At 39.3% G+C, this 16,157-nt stretch overlaps 1 long non-coding RNA gene across 2 annotated transcripts; it reads left to right on the top strand.

Moving 5' to 3' along the window:
* Positions 1 to 426: 426 nt before the first annotated feature.
* Positions 427 to 9,378, top strand: LOC307043626. Of its 2 annotated transcripts, XR_013809420.1 has the most exons (4): positions 427 to 889; positions 3,732 to 4,183; positions 4,354 to 4,385; positions 5,776 to 9,378. It is a non-coding gene; the product is annotated as an uncharacterized lncRNA (long non-coding RNA). The 2 variants fall into 2 exon arrangements; XR_013809421.1 differs by lacking the exon at positions 4,354 to 4,385.
* Positions 9,379 to 16,157: the final 6,779 nt, after the last annotated feature.

Consider the following 16,157-nt stretch of genomic DNA (forward strand, 5'->3'; position numbering starts at 1 on the left):
CTGTTACCATCTCACTGTAGGTCACCAATGTAATGTTTGTAGATCCCTTTATTACATTTATTCTCGCCATCCATAGTCTCCAAATAACTTATTTAACGTATATATGATATTTAGGCTCGCTGTTCTCATCATATAACGGCAATGAAAAAAGCAGCAGGAGAGGCAGCCATAACCTCTGCCGCACTGAAGGGGGCGCACGTGAGCCCACAGGTTCTTGTTGCTACTGTTATTCTACACAGAGACGGTAGACACAAACAACAAACTAGACTTTTGAAATTACAGGAAGATAAGGAGGACTTTTACAAAAAACTAATAGAGATTGTTGTCCAGAAGGAGAGCATGGACTTCATCTTCAAGTCAAGGTAAGACCAGTGGCGTTTTCTCCTGGAGGCCAAGGGAAGCCAGGCTTCCCCTGTTTTTTCGGATTGTAGTTATAATTTTAATAAATAAATGAAAGCACTTCGTTTAGTTTCGGAAATTCTTTGTTGTGTGTTGCTGCCAGTGCCGGCCCGTCTCTCCCCCATTCTCATTGAGTATTTTACAAAGAGTGAAACAGCGCCCCTCTAGATGTTACGGTGAAACAGTAGATTGCACTCTCTGTTGCGAGAGGAGGCCAGCCGAAATTTGCTTCCCTTGGTGAAAAAAAATGGACGGATTGACCAATCAGATGAGGCTCACGTCATGCCCCTGCCAACCTGTGATTGGTCAGGGCCATGCCAAGGGAAGCCAGAGGCGGCTGGCTTCCCTTGCCTCACAATCCAATCAAATCGCATCAATTTAGTGGTGCAGTGACGCGTCCCAAAAAGCGGAAGTAAGCTGCGCTCGGTTTCCCTCGATAAAATAGAAATGGGATTTCTCCATAGGATTTTGGAAAATAGCTCGAAAAAAGGTCAGTGGAAAACGAACCTGTTAGGTAAATGCACGTTTTGTTCAGTCGGATAATATCCACATGTCTACCCTACTTTTATAATTTTCGAATCATAAATCTAATCGACAGAAGATAGATAGCGTCACTGCACCACTCTCACTGCCGTTAGAAAGTAGCAAGCAACTGAAGCAAGTGCAATTATGGAGGGTGGAGATTTGGAGTATTTAATCAAAAATAATTGTACTAAACTTCCGCTGTAGCAGCAGCAACAACAAATACAATCTGATGACAGGCCAATGCCCAAACTGGAGCTGTGTACAGCGAGGAACAAAGGAGCGAACCGGACGTAAAACGTTAAAGGTCTCCTGATTTAGTTTGTGAATGAATGCTTATTAGAGTTTCGGCTGGAGAGTGCGTGCGGACCTGTCGGTTAGATAACAGGCTTGTGTAAGTCCTGCATCTGTATGATACAAATGTGTGTAAAATGATACCGGGCGCTGTAATCACTCATCTGGTTACGTTATTACAATGACCACCACACCCCCCCTACCCCAAAAGAAAGGACGTATTATTGGCTTCCCCTAATTTTTTCCCCACGCCACGCTACTGGGTAAGACCACAATTGTAATGAAAATGGGATCTTACTAAGAAAGAACAATCCAATATTTAGATGTTGGGTATCCTTTTGTTGAACGGTCTGTTTAAAATGAATTGAAGCATCAGACTAAAAAAGCTTTTGAAAATTGCCGAATATTTCGATTAAGGTCAAAATATAATATTTGTAAATCTGACTCTGAAAGAGTCAGTGCCTCACCAGCCATGAACCTCACCGCACGTCACTGGTGCAAACGCTCTTAGCTCAGCTCTCTGGCAGACGAGAAAACAGATCCGTGCTCAGGTTGTGGTTAAGCCGAGGAGCTTACTTGCTTACTGTAAGTCGGAGCAGCTGAGTTTGCATAGCTTCCACCTCTGAGGACTGGGAACTGTTGATTCTACAATATTTCTGTGTACGTGTGCACATGTGGATTGTCTGCGTTCACCTCCATGACAGCTCACTAAGTAAATGCGTGCGTCCTGCTGAAATGTGAAAGCGGGTGAGCTTGCTTCATACTCCCTGCCTGCCCTCCCTCATATTTGACATTCTTTGGCCTTGTATGGCAGATCCGCATCAGCTGGAGCTCCAGAAGAGAATAATACCAGAGTTTGCAAAGTCTTCTACGCCACCACCCTCTCCACAGTGGGTAAAAGAAGCCGCTCATGTCATTCCCCAACTCTCCCTTCATATTCCGTCCCACAGCTGGAAAAGCACCAGGGACCACGTTAAACCCTTTGAAATGCTCCACACGCTTTCATTAGGAAAACATCTGACACTGAAGAAATGATAAATGTGCCGAACAAATGACAAGTTATGGCTCTCTGGTTCTCTGCTCTCTCCCTATGTGACTAGATGAGTCAGGGTTTCAGGGCCTGGATTGTTGTGTTTCCGGAGGGAGGAAATGCCAATGTGTGATTTCATACCCATAGCTGCACAGTCATTATCTCTGTCTCTCCATGTGAAACACACAGGCATTTTAAAGAGGCTTCAGGATCACTGCTGCATCAAGGACTCTCTCACTTGTGTGAAACATCAACATGAATCCAGGCAAAGAAAGGCCAAGTGTACTTTTGAGATAACAAGCGTGATTTGTGACTGTTATTGATGCTTTGTGCCTCAGAGCGTCAGTTAAAGTTTGTTTGGGGTGAAGGTCAAAAACAATAATATGTGAAGTGATTTTGCAGTGGTGAGAAATACTTTTGAGCATTATATCACTTTTACTGCTTTTATCATTCTTGAAATGATGTTGCTTCCATGCATGGCTATTCACTTGAGTAGTGAGTGAGCACAAGTGGGAAAAATTTGAACGTTTCCAAGGTGAGGGATACGTGACTGTTTAAGCTGACAATTATATTTTTGGATGGAAATGGCAACCGACAAAACCTGTACAGCAGGGAAACTTTCCTTTCTTTGCAAAACCAATTTTGTTCAATGGCAGTGCCAGTAAGTCAATTGTAATTTTCTCGTCAGAATCAGAAATCCTTTATTAGTCCAACAGTACATTGTTACAGAAAAAGTGGCATAGAAGCAAAAGTGGCATAGCACGTAAAAAAGGCATGCAATAATACACAATAAGCTAACATATTAATATATAGAAGAAAGCACACATTAGTTATACTAGAATAAAAGTAAGTACAAGGCTGAAAGATGATGAGCAGCAACTTCAGAACTTGGTGACATATGTAAGGTGTTGAGACATTATATCTCTTCCACAGACAGTCTCTCTATGCCTTCTTCTACAGAGAAGCTGAGTGATCAACCCATCATGAGAATTTGGAAGATTATCATAAAAAAACGTTTTTATTAACATTACCTAAGTCATAAATACAAGAGAAAAAAAACTATTGAGAATAACCTTTAAAAAGGAATCACGTAAAAAAAAGGCTTCCATAGCTACATCACTTTGGGGTGTTGCTAGGCGGCTAGTAGTTGAATGCTAACAAAGTAGTTGTCGTTTTGTATTGTTTGCTAGTATCTAGTATAAAAGTAGATTCACATTCACTTAGAATATGAACAGAAAATCCCAAATAATATTTCTGCTTCTTAGAAATACAACAACAACAACAACAACAACAACAACAAACTCTATTGTAACATTTAATGTAGGCTAGTGAAGTAGAAGCTAGCTTAAATGTATATTAGCTTCCTTTTAAACCGTCTTCCTTTGTGTTAGATGCAGAAGGACGGTGAAAACCGACAGCAAGGCAACACATTTCTCACCCACAATTCCCTGTGGTGGTATCTAACCGCCACCTCTCTCTCTGACAGGTTTTCCACTCGTCTCATCGACAGCTCCAAGCTCCAGCTCAGACACGACCGTCACACACACACACACACACACACACACACACACACACACACACACACACACACACACACACACACACACACACACACACACACACACACACACTAGTTATCAGCAGGGAAGAAATCAATGGCTCTCTGACAGGAAAGAGCACAGCGCTCATCTCTGCTATAGCCATCCAGTTAGTCCATCCTGTAACACAGTAGGCCCTGTGCCTCGTGAATCACCCTGAATTAATGTATCAGTGATCACCCTTAATCAGAGCAGCGATTAATTACCCCCTAATTACATTTGGCACAATAGGTGTTTAATTTGATATCAGATCTCAAATCATTATCTTTTCCCTCCACAGCTGAGGTGAAATGCCCTCTGGTGCCTGTCTGCTGCCGCTCTCACAGTACACAGAGAATGTGTAAGTGAATGCATAATCACACACACACACACACACACACACACACACACACACACACACACACACACACACACACACACACACACACACACACACACACACACACACACACACACACAGCTTGGCCTTGGCTCAGGGTCTGAATCACAATGGTGTAACCTTTTGGACAGAATCGGTGCCAGACTACCTTGATGCCTAACCGGTGAGTCATGCAGGGTGGTATTATCAGGGACAAAGGCATGTTGAACCAAGGTGGGGAGGGGGGGGAAACAAACAACATCCAGTGAACCAAGTCACAAAATCACCCCTCAACTCTACTTTATGTCTCAGTTTATCAATAGTTTACAATTATCTTGTAAACTGGCTACTTACGAAAGACGTAGATCTCACCATCATTCATGTATCTATTAAGTTTGTGAGTCGGACAGTAAACAAAAACCAGTTCGAAAAAAGAAGCACAGAGTCCCAAAATATTGCCCCGTTGTCATCAGATCAAAAGCAACTGGATTTTTGATTAGTTTTAAATTAATCCACATAAAACCGCTTAGTCTAAAAGTGAGTTTTTTGTACATGTGTGGTCTTTTTAGTCTTAAGGTGATAGTCCTTACATGTATAGCAAAGAAGTACAGCTCTCAGGGGGACTTCCATTACTGTGAAACCCTGATAGTTGGATAAATGTGCACCATCATACTGTTTATTATAATGTATAGCTGTGTATGACTCCTAAACAAAGACTTTCCATTCTGGCTGATATTCATCTTAAAAAGCTCTTCTGTGGACTAAGGTAAATACACAAAAGTGGGCCTCTCTTCTATGGGCTTTCAACCAAATGGAACATTCTGGTGGTTTCGGTTTAATGGGCCAATTGCACAAACAACTATCTAGGTAATATAAGCTAGCAATTAGCTGATTAGTGAGGAATACAGAAAACAATGTTTTCCCCTTTTTTAGGTGGAAAGAAAGTGAAATCAAGTTCTTGTAAAATAAAAATCTGTAACATGATTGCAATTAGCTTTTCAGCTAGGAAGATACATGGCTTTTTGGTTATTTTAATCTAAGCTGCATTTGTGAGTCTTATTTAGTAATGTCGCATTTACATAAAATACGTTTTGGAATATGGCTCCACAGGGGTTTTCAGTTTGTTGGGACAGAGTACAAAACTGCGTAAGAGTGTGTGTATGAAACTGACATCGGTTACAGAGTGGAAACATTGGGTAATATTTTATTCAGATTAGATTGTGAAAAGTACTACCCATGCAGCAATTTAAACTGTATCAGACAAGGACTGACAGAAAGAAAATATAAATGAATCCATTCTTATTAACGCAACATGAAAATACAGAACGTTTCTGAAGATAATCTGTGACTAATGTGCAGTCTTGTGAGTGTACATGTGGTTAAAGGTGACCGTGCCAGGCAGGCCATGAATCAGCAGGTCGTGGTGCGTTCAGGAAGGACTGTGTCATTCATTAACATCATTGGATTATACTCGTCACAGATTTAGCAGCTCAACCTGTGACTCATCCCACAGTCAGCTGGTTCCTTCCGTACCATCCACAACTTTTAATATCTTTCAATTCTCCCAAGTACAGTCACGTCCAATCAGGAAGTGAGGAACTGGAGGAAAAGTTTGCCTTGGATTCCTAAAATAATTTGGTATGAAGCATTGGATTAAAGCATTTTAAAATTCCGTTATAACTGATCTTAAACACGAGTTTGATTATTGGATGAGGAGCACAGCATTCTGTAGGTTTAATATCTGATTGAATAACCTTCTGTTCTGTGCTGAGTCATGAACTCATGCATGATTCACATTCTGTATTTGATCAGTTTGTCCTTGTATGTTTACAGCAAATAATCCCACAGTTTTACAGCCTTGGGTGGAGACATTTATTCTGTATCCAAACCGTCTCACTGTTGATTCCCATAGAATAAAAACAAGATTTCTTACAGCATGTTATTCAAGGCCAATAGAAAGCTATACATTTCAGACTGAAGCTACTCATAGGGGTATTGTGTGCCTTCGAATTAGAATAATCTGCACGGTCCAGATTAAGTGAACTGGTTACAAAACCCATCTGTATACTTTATATCACATTGGGGACAATAAAAGGAAGTTATTCTGTTTGGGATTAAAGCCAAGGCCAATATTACCCAACCCTGAACAGCTATGCAATAAAATGTAGGCGAGCTGTTCATATGCAGCAGAAGTGACGTGTCTATTGGCTTGTTTATGACTCATCCTGTAATAAAAAGTCACATCTGCTTTCTTTGAGATTGCAACTTCAACCATTTCTCAACAGCACCTCTAAGAAGCTTTATCCGACCATTTCTTAGTAACTTTTGAAGTACTGTTACTAGACTACAAAGCATTAGCCAAAAGCTCCTGCAGCAGAAACCTATCTGTTAGTGCTATAGCCAAATTTAAGGAAGAGATTCCACCAATACTTAACTCGATAGCATGTCTGCATGTAGGGGAGGAAACTTATACAAAATGTACACCACCCCAAATTGATCATGTTGTTGATAGTGCTACAGATGCGCTGCGAATAAAATTAGACTCTGTTGCTCCTTTGAAAAAGAAGAAAATAAAACAACATAGATTAGCTCCATGGCATAATGCCGAAACCCGCAAAATAAAGCAAAAGTCGAGACAACTTGAAAGGATATGGCGTTCCACTAAACTTGAAGAATCTCATTTAATTTGGCATATTACTCTCAATGAATATAAGAAAGCACTGCGTAAAGCGAGAGCAGCATACTACTCTTCATTAATAGATGAGAATAAGAATAATGCAAGATTTCTTTTCAGCACTGTAGCCAGGCTGACAGAGAGCCACAGCTCGACTGAGCCTTCTATTCCCATAGCACTCAGTAGTAATGATTTTATGTGCTTTTTTTAACGATAAAATTGTTACTCTTAGAAACAAAATCAATGACCTCTTGCCTTTGACCAGTATAGTGTTATCAACAGCTCCCGGAAACGTAAGTTCTAATAATATTACAATTGATAGTAAACTAGAATGCTTTTCAGCCATAAACCTTGAACAATTAAATTCAATGATTCTCTCTTCTAAACCATCAACGTGTATCTTAGACCCGATTCCAACTAAGCTGTTAAAATAAGTTTTTCCATTAATTAGCACTTCTTTATTAAATATTATGAATATGTCTTTATTATCAGGCTATGTTCCAAAATCATTCAAAGTAGCAGTGATAAAACCGCTTCTTAAAAAGCACAACCTCGATCCAGAGGTTTTAGCCAACTATAGACCTATTTCTAATCTTCCGTTCCTCTCAAAGATTCTTGAGAAAGCAGTCGCAAAACAGCTGTGTGATTACTTAAAAAACAATGATTTATTTGAAGATTTTCAGTCTGGCTTTAGAACACAACATAGCACAGAGACAGCTCTGGTTAAAGTCACAAATGACATTCTAATAGCCTCTGACAAGGGACTTGTCTCTATTCTTGTCTTGCTCGATCTTAGTGCTGCATTTGATACTATCGACCATGATATCCTATTGCAAAGACTAGAGCACTTAGTTGGCATACAGGGAACTGCTTTAGGCTGGTTTAGGTCCTATCTATCTGAACGCTCTCAGTTTGTACGTGTCAACGATGAATCTTCCATGCAAACCAAAGTTAGCCATGGAGTGCCACAGGGCTCAGTGCTTGGACCTATTTTGTTCACCCTATATATGCTTCCGTTAGGCAATATTATAAGGAATCATTCTGTAAACTTTCATTGTTATGCGGATGATACTCAACTATATTTATCAATCAAGCCTGAGGAAATTAATCATCTAAATAAAATTCAAGACTGCCTCAAGGACTTAAAAACGTGGATGACCTTACATTTTTTGATGTTAAACACGACCAAAACTGAAGTTATCGTACTTGGCCCGAAGAATCTACGAAACAAATTATCTAAAGATATATTAACTATGGATGGCATTAATTTGGCCTCCAGTGAGACTGTAAGGAATCTTGGTGTTATATTTGATCAGGATTTATCCTTTAACACCCACATAAAATCAATTTCAAGGACCGCCTACTTCCATCTACGTAACATTGCAAAAATCAGGCATATCTTGCCTCAAAACAATGCAGAGAAACTAGTCCATGCATTTGTTACTTCAAGGCTGGATTATTGTAACTCCTTATTATCAGGGTGTACCAAGAAGTCAGTCAAGTCGCTTCAGCTGATTCAAAATGCTGCAGCTCGTGTACTAACCAGAGTTAGGAAAAGGGACCACATTACTCCTGTTCTGGCTGCCTTACACTGGCTCCCTATAGAACACAGGATAGAATTAAAAATTCTTCTTCTCGCCTACAAAGCCCTTAATGGGCCGGCGCCATCTTACCTTAAAGAACTCATTATACCCTATTGTCCTACTAGGGCATTGCGTTCCAAGAATGCAGGGTTGTTGGTTGTTCCTAGAGTCTCTAAAAGTACAATGGGAGCCAGAGCCTTTTCTTATCAAGCTCCACTTTTGTGGAATCAGCTTCCAGTTTGTGTTCGGACGGCAGACACCCTATCCGTTTTTAAGAGTGCGCTTAAGACCTTCCTTTTTGATAAAGCTTATAGTTAGGGCTGATTGGATTCAGCCCCTAGTTTTGCTGATATAGGCTTAGTTTGTCGGGGGACATCTTACTTCTTCCTTCTCTCTGTCTATACCTGTGTACTCTCATGTTCCGATTAACCCAGCTTCCCCAAATTTCTTTCTTTTTGGTGTCTATATACGCCGGGATCCGGAGTCATGGATGATCCTGCGGTCCTGTGTCATGGATTGCGAGTCCTGGATCTTGAGTCGTGGCTGTGATCCTGGACCATAAGTCCTGGATGGATATCCTCGTGGATTCATCTTCTTATTATACACACATGCATTTCCAAACATTTGGACTACCTATGTTGCAAATGTATTATCTTTTCAATTTACACACGGCATCTATTGCACGTCTGTCCGTCCTGGGAGAGGGATCCCTCCTCTGTTGCTCTCCCTGAGGTTTCTCCCATTTTTCCCTTTAAACTGTGGGGTTTTCTCTGGAAGTTTTTCCTTGTACGATGTGAGGGTCTAAGGACAGAGGGTGTCGTATTGTCATACTGATATTCTGTACAAACTGTGAAGTCCACTGAGACAAATGTAACATTTGTGATATTGGGCTATATAAATAAACATTGATTGATTGATTGAAGAAGGACTCTGCATATGATTTTATTTCATGGAACTCTACATGGATGTAATTTAATACATGTACAAGTTTTAGATAAGGGCACAAGGATGAGCCGGCCTTCTTGTAGCTTTAGTATTAAGCTATAAAAAGGTCTGAAGTGGATATTTTCATGTTTTTTTTATCAGCCGTGCTAGATTCATAAGGCTGTAGTGATGGCAATGTTGGTTGGAGGGTTGGTTAATCCATCTCTTCAAGATGAAATATCTAAAAACCTTTCAATGGATTGCCATGATGTGAGGTAGAGATATTCCCGGAGCCCAGGGGATGAATCTTTGATATGATCCCTTGACTTTCCATAATAGTGACACCAGCATGTCAAATGCCATTATACCTGCTAAACAGACAATACAAGGATATATTTTATAGTTGGATAGTATGAGGTACTTATGCATAGTCAGTGTATTACATACCATCGATAGCAAAGTAATTGCAGTATGGAATCAAAGCAATGTACTGCTGTGGTTCGGCGTCAGCAGTCAAATGTCTTTTAGCCACCTAAACAAAAAAACTATTTATCCATCTATACCACCGGACTACATTCACAAGATACAGCGTCTTTCTGGTCTAACGCTGCCTTGATCAGTTGTTTACTTGCATCAACTCTTTTGTTCCAATACCGGTAGCATACTCTAAATGTATCATACACTTATTCTGATGTGGATTTGTTTAGGTGGGTTTTTCTTTCAGATGGCTAACACATGATAAACCGCTGCCTCTGTCCACAGCAGCAACTAGCTTAGCTTTCATGCTTTGTCCCTGTCTGTGTGCAGTACGCCATCTACTGTAGGTAATACACTGACCATGGATAAGTACCTTATACAATACCACTTTTAATCATTGACCCATCACTTTAATGTTGTTATTTGTTAGCACATTTTTTTTTTGTACAGCATCAAATATCTTGACAATTCAGGCAAAGCAGGTGTCAAATGTGTAGTCTTTACAAATAGTTTATTTGAAATGTAAATGTTTGCTTTATTCAAAAATGTGTGGAAATGTGTATTTTTGTTCAAGAGGAACATAACCACTTCAACATATTATTTTATATGGTAGCCAATCATGAGTTCTTTTGTTTCCTGCTAAGTGCTCATTGCTGGAGTTTTGTTTTTGCACAAAATTCCCCAAAATGTCATCCCTCAATCAAACTCATAAGTGTGTGCAAAATGACGTCTTGTTTCTTGGATTTTCTGCTGAAAAAGATTTGAACTTCTGTAGGTGTTTTCTTAAGTGTCTTTGGCATCGACTACAATTTCTTGGTTTATTCCAGCAAAAATAAAAAGCTCTTTTTAGGCTTCACTTGGTCCCTCAGTCGGACTTTAATCACCAGATCCCTCCCTCACATGCAGATATTCCCCTTCCATTGACAGGGTTGGAGGGACAGAAGGTGATGGTGGGAGGTAATGATGTGGAAAGCTGTGCTGGAGGAAGGGTTGAGGGCAATCGGGGGGTGTAGTGGGGTGGGGGCTCTGACAGCTGTCACACAGTAAAAAACGCCTCCCTCTGTGAGCGGACACTCAGAGATGAGGGGTGGGGCGGAGGCTGGGGGGTCCCCCTCACCACACAGCTGCCACAGACCTGTCACTCAGGGTGTTATCGTGCCCCTCATCTGGACTGCTGGTCAGTGTGGGCATGAGACCTCCCCTCGGTGACTCCTGCATACCACCCACCCACCCTCTCTCACACACACACACACACACACACACACACACACACACACACACACACACACACACACACACACACACACACACACACACACACACACACACACACACACACACACACACACACACACACACACACTGAACCAACATTCACTGAGGACTGGAGGGGCCCTGGGAATAATCAGTATCTAACTCAAAGTGAATGATTTCCAATATGATCACATGATGAGGGGTCGGGGGCTGGGGGCTCAAGAACAGATCATGCTAAGCTGGCTGAATTATGCATGCAATACAAAACAGAACAGTTACAATTGATTAAATGACTGTCTTACCTCTTATTATGGAAGACACAAAAGCAAGACAAATACAACACCACCTCCCAGTGGTGTATGAGGGTACATGACAGTTACACACTACACTGAACACTAATAGAAACATTCCACAGACCACTACAGAACACTATGTGTTTCACTGAGTGAGTGATACTGACTGGTTTTCAGTGTTGCGTTTATATTTGTGTTCAGTTTATATTGAGGGGATACACTTCTGCTGACTATTTTATTTATTTCATCGTTTATTTGACAGGGACATTGCACATTAATGAACACTTAAAACAATAAATATTTCAAGTGTAAATATGCTGGATTTAGCTTTGAGTTACTTTCCATCTGCAGTCCCTCACATAAAACATTTAAGAAAATGACATTTATAAACATAGCAAAAACAAATACATGATATGTAAAAAGTGCAAAAGAGCAAGAGCAGCATACAAGTATTTATGACATGGTAATACAATATAGCAGCAACGACATATAAAGTGCAAGAGAGGATATAAGAGCTACATAAAGTGCAAGAGGAGATGCCCCTGTGTTAAAGTGCATATAGCGGTGATTGCACGGATGTTTGTTTCTCAACCATTCTTTGAGTTGAACTTTAAAACTATAGCAGATATCACCAAGTTTTTCCAGTTTTTAAAGCCAGGATTTTTACTTATTTTCTTTTTTTTCTCCATTGTGTTGATTCAAGATACAAAGGTTTTATTGTCATATGCACTAAAGCAAGGCCGTAACCATGGAGTTAACATTGGGGGGGACAAAAAATTAGATCAAAATTTGAATACTAATTTCCTGCCATTCTAAAGGAAAATATATAAAAATTCACGAACACATGGGATACTTTAAAACCTGTTAAACCCCATGCCCCCGCCCGTGGGGGCAAAACACAACAATATTCACGAAACTGTGTCTCAGGCATGGGCGTAGGAAGCATCCTCAATGTGGGTGGGACAATTTGACGGGGGGTGTGGGCAGGTGGTGGACCTAACCTCCTCTAGGTGAGTCTGGGGGAATGCTTTAGTGCAGGGCCGGATGTCCCCCCCCCCCCCAATGTATATGGTGAATTCGGCCCTTCACTAAAGCGTAGTTGTGTAATGATTTTTATATAACAAAGAAATCTTCTGTTCCAGGCTCCTCCAATGTTGATGTTATAATATACTTCAGATTTTGAAAAGCAGGGAAGTAAAAGAGTGCAATAAAAACAGTAGAAGAGTGCAATAAAAACAGTAGAATAACTACTGTGTACTGTTATAAAACTTAAAATGTATACATGGAATACATCAAATAAATACAAATCATAGTCATATGTGTAATGTAAATGATTATCAGAGAATTGAATGCTATGATGTGATATAATGTTAATATGACATACAGTAAATACATATGATATATAAGGTGTTTACAGAGGGACATTTTAGAAAATACCTTTGCCGGCCATTTAAAACACTCTGCGTTTCGAAAATACCATGTTCTATAAATCATAATGAATCATTTTGGTGGCTAATACATTGATAAAGAAAACATATACAGCCTTTAAATATATATATGTGTCAGTACAGGGATGAATATAAACACATAGACATCACCAGGAAACTCAAACTTTTCTTTTGTTTCATGTTTAAAAATGTAAATCAGTAATTACTAGTGAATTTTGGAGAAAAGTACAAAAAGACAAATTGTAATAAACATGTATATTTTCAAACTAACGTACTAATAACTAAAACTGACTTACATATTTTTTTCACTCTGCACATGTTTACCAGAACACTTATGCCAGGGGGTTCTTGTAATATTTTCATAGTTATACACTACAGTAAATCCTTATTATTTAACAGCGGTGGTAAAAGTACTCAGATCTTGTACTTCTTTTCTTTACTTTACTCTAGAAGTAGAAGTACCAGCGTGTAGGAATACTCTGTTACAGTAAAAGTCCTGCATTCAAAATGTTACTGAAGTAAAAGTAGAAAAGTATTATCACCAAAATATACTTAAAGTACCAAAAGTAGTCACTGTGCAGATTGGTCCATTTCAGAATAATATATATGATATTTTTTATAATTATTTATAAGTTTATAAGTGTTCTCAAAGGTATAACTAAAGTCTAATTTAACCTGTTGAGCTGATTATTGAGTTGATTATATTTCACATCATTAATTCTGTAAAGTAACTAAAAGTATTAAATACAAGTAGTGGAGTAAAAGTACAACATTTACCTCTGTTTTGTAGTCGAGTAGAAGTGCAAAGTAGCATAAAATGGAAATACTCAAGTTAAGCACCAAGTACCTATTAATTTTGTACTTAAGTATATACTTGAGTTGAGTACATGTACTTAGTTACTTCTCACCTCTGTTATTTAATTTAGAAATTGTATGTTAATACAAAAAAATAATCCGTTTTTGTGATAGTTCATTGATATTTTGTTTAGGTACAGTGTACCTGTGGCCAATTGAATTACCCCTCTGTTAAATACTGACACTTTATTCCCCCCCCCCCCCCCCCCCCCCCCCCCCCCCCCCCCCCACCACTGCTGATCTCTGCTGCCATCTCATGGCAGAAAGCAAGAATGAAAGTGTCCCATTTTATTCCTTGTTTGAATTTCTTCGGTTATCCTGAAATGATAATGTTTGCGTGTTTTCTACCAGAGTTGGGACTGGAGGGTTACTTTAATACATGTATTCTGTTACAATTACTACACATTTGTAAAGAAATATAAACAATAACCTAATCTGAGTTGTATAACATTATACAAATGTACAGTAACCTGATTACTTTCCGTCACTTTGGGATTACCTCCATATAACATGCAATGCAATCAATACAAGAGAAAATACATATCAATATGCTTTTTTCTTAAGTGTATTATGTAAGACAACAGAACAATGTGACCTTAGAAAAGAAGAAACCAAGATATTTAGGATCGAAAATGATTTTATTGATGGGAAAAGCTGCCTTTCATGAAGCATATCCAGGCAGCAGCCTACACACCAACACTGAAACACACGAGCACATACTACAGTTTAAAAAAGCAGAAATAAAATCTGAGCTGACAGAAAATGCTCCATTTTAGTTTAACACACACAGTCAATCTCACACACACTATCAAACATATAGGTTCACCTGCTGAATTCAAAACAGAACAAATGAAGCAAAGAAAGTGAAAACCATAAAGCAGATTCAGGCAGTAGGCGTATATATTCACACTTAAAGTGTTATCCTACAGAACAGTACAGCTCACAGAGAAGAGATAACATCTGATCTTTTACAACAAACACTATGTGATCTCATTAGTTTTCTAGTAACATTGTAATCCTGCTAGTAATCTACAATTAGTCGAAAGATAACAGCAATCTGATTACACATTTTTGTTTGTCAGGGTATACAGTTACTTTTTTTGTATCCTAATGATATAATCCTGTTACATGTTGTCTGTTATCCTCCATGCCGGACTAGAAAGTTATTAACGTATTTCATACTATTATATCTACACAGTGATGTGATGTATTAAAATACATTTACTCAACTACTTAAGTACTACTTTGGGGTACTTGTACTTTACTAGAGTATTTCCATATCAATCTACTCCACTACATTTTAGGAAGGCAATATTGTACTCTTCACTTCACTATATTTATTAAACAACATTGGTTACAAGTAACTACATATTCAGATTATAAGATAATGCAAAATATAAATAAACTACCATCATATGTAATTATAGGTTGAGATATTGAGCAGCAGTATTTCAAGTCATTCAAATGAAATCCACCTTCGGCTGTGATGAACACATGAATGCATCAATAAGCCTTATCCATGTCCTGCAGTCAAGATTCTGAAATAAGACATTACGCACAACAAGTAGGCTACTTTTGGTATTTTAGTATATTTTGATGCTAATACTTTTGTACTCCTTGATGTTTGTATGCAGGACTTTGACTTGTAAAAATGTTACAATATCTGATTACTTCTTCCACCTCTGTTCATATACCTTTATACAAAGGGCTGAGTCACTCAGCTGTGACCTTAAAGCGAACATCTGTTGGTCACCAGGTGGAACAATTTCATCATGTCATTCTGGCCCCGGCCCCCGGTTGATGTCAATTAGGCCCCGCTCTGCCGGGACGTTTACATAAGGCTCTGGAGAGCAGCACAGAGCGAGGTTTGTTTCCCATTTTGGCAGCGGCCGTTTCCTAGATACACACAGGCCTGTTTTCAGCACCTTCAGGAGCGTTGTGTTTGACAGGCAGCTAAAAAGACCTAATCCTTTCAGTTTATATTTAGTACAGTCCTCTCATTACAAGGAGTCTGAAGCCTGTCAACCATGGCTTGACATATTGCCAGTTATGGTTTGAATGAATGGAGGAATGAGAGGTGACTTTGGCCCTCCTCTGTGTTTTGGATGGGCTGCTGCTGTGTTGAATGGCTTCAGGCCTGTGACGCACAACTAGTAGTGAGAAGAAACTTTTTACTGAGAACCGAAAAGAAGCCTGCCTTTGATTCAAAGTTGCTGTCGTCATTCACTAAGTTTAGCTCATTAGTCAAAGTAAGACACAGGACGAAAGTTGGTGTATACTTAGTAACGCACCACTAGATGGCAGTAATACAGATACAATCATCAACGAGGTAAACGGAAACAGATTGACAGAATTGGGTCTTACATGTCACATTAGTGTGAAGGGTAGGGAAGATGAGATTTGAACTGCTAAACAAGAGAAGACAGGACAAGATGAGAGAAGAAGGGA

The sequence above is a fragment of the Notothenia rossii genome (assembly GCF_949606895.1).
Source record: "Notothenia rossii genome assembly, chromosome: 6".
In the NCBI taxonomy this organism is placed as follows: domain Eukaryota; kingdom Metazoa; phylum Chordata; class Actinopteri; order Perciformes; family Nototheniidae; genus Notothenia; species Notothenia rossii.